The following is a 1,533-nucleotide window of genomic DNA, read 5'->3' as shown; positions in this document are numbered from 1 at the left end:
TGACGACACTGAGGAAGTTAGGGAGAAATTGATAAAAGAGGCGTATGAAAAAATTAAATGGTTTGAGGATTCATATCCAAGTGATATGAATGCCGAAAGAGGAAGGTTGAAAGAGGAATGGGAGGATTATATAAGCAAAATGGAAGCTTGGGAGGATTACATAAGTAGAATGGAAACATTCGAACCCTACGAATCAGAAGAGGAATGGTAAAATATAAATTTAAATAAGAATATTTAGTATAAGATATTAAGAAATTAATATTAAGAAATAAATTCTTAATTAATTCTCAAAAATAATGCATAAATACTAACCAAATACTAATACTAATACTAACCAATATAAATATATGTAAAAAAAAAAAATATAAAAAAAAATGTAACACTAATCTATTTAAACTAACACTAAATTAATTAATCATATTTGTAATATTTCCTATACGGAAATAATAGTATATTAATCATATTTTATTGTAATATTTCCTATGCGGAAATAATAATTATATTAATCACATTATTGTAACCATTATATTTTATCACATATTATTTGTAATATTATTATATTGTAGAAATTGTAAGTCCATTAAAAAAAAAAAAAAACCATTGTCAAAATTATAAATCCGTAACAACATCTTTATATTGTAACAATCCCAATAACATAAGAATCATTGTAATAATTGTAAAATTGTAAAACTCTGTAATCATTGTAATAATTGTAAAATTGTAAAACTCTGTAATCATTGTAAAATTGTAATTCGAACCAATTGTAAAATCATAACTATAGGAATTAATTTCTGTTTTGCAAACATAAATTAATTTTTAGGTGGGGAGGTGTCGCGTATTGCGTAGTCACATAATATAAAAACACACATTATAAGAGGTTCTCATGAACATCGAAACTGGGCGTGTGAATAGGTTAAATCGTTCACATGGTTATCTGTTTAGGTAAGAATATGAATATTGGAGTCACAGATACGTGGGTGGTTGACCACATCCTGTGTCCCTGCATCAGTAATTATGTAATACACACACGTGCAAAATCAATAAGAAATTATCATATTTTATTATCATTAACGCACACACACACTCACAATTTATAGGAATTATCTTATTTTATTATCTTGTTCATTTACTCACACACACTTGGGATTTTACATACACACATACAATATCACATATAAAAGGGACCCGAAAACAAGGGCAAATCAGACGAGTCTTGTCTATGCTGCACTGAGCACCTTCACGTCAGTGTATGTTATGGTCTGGACTTAGAAATATTTCAAATTATTTTATAAGTTACAATTGTTAGGACTTAGATAATTTCTATCACTAGAATATTTACAAAATTTGTAGTTAGAATAATTTTTATAAGTTAAATAAATTTAATTATTTTAAAAAGAAGTCTTAATTATTCCTGACTACACTTCCACACAAGCGTTGACTGAGACGTTGTAACTGAGTTAACGGATCAAACGGTTGGCACGTAACAGGTCCAAGGTACATTCGAGTTATATTTTTATTAATTGTTGTTTTGGC

This window comes from Sipha flava, unplaced genomic scaffold (assembly GCF_003268045.1).
Source record: "Sipha flava isolate LNK unplaced genomic scaffold, YSA_version1 17814_pilon_pilon, whole genome shotgun sequence".
NCBI lineage: Eukaryota > Metazoa > Arthropoda > Insecta > Hemiptera > Aphididae > Sipha > Sipha flava.
The sequence above is the reverse complement of the archived record's forward strand: the minus strand, read 5'-3'. Positions refer to the sequence as shown.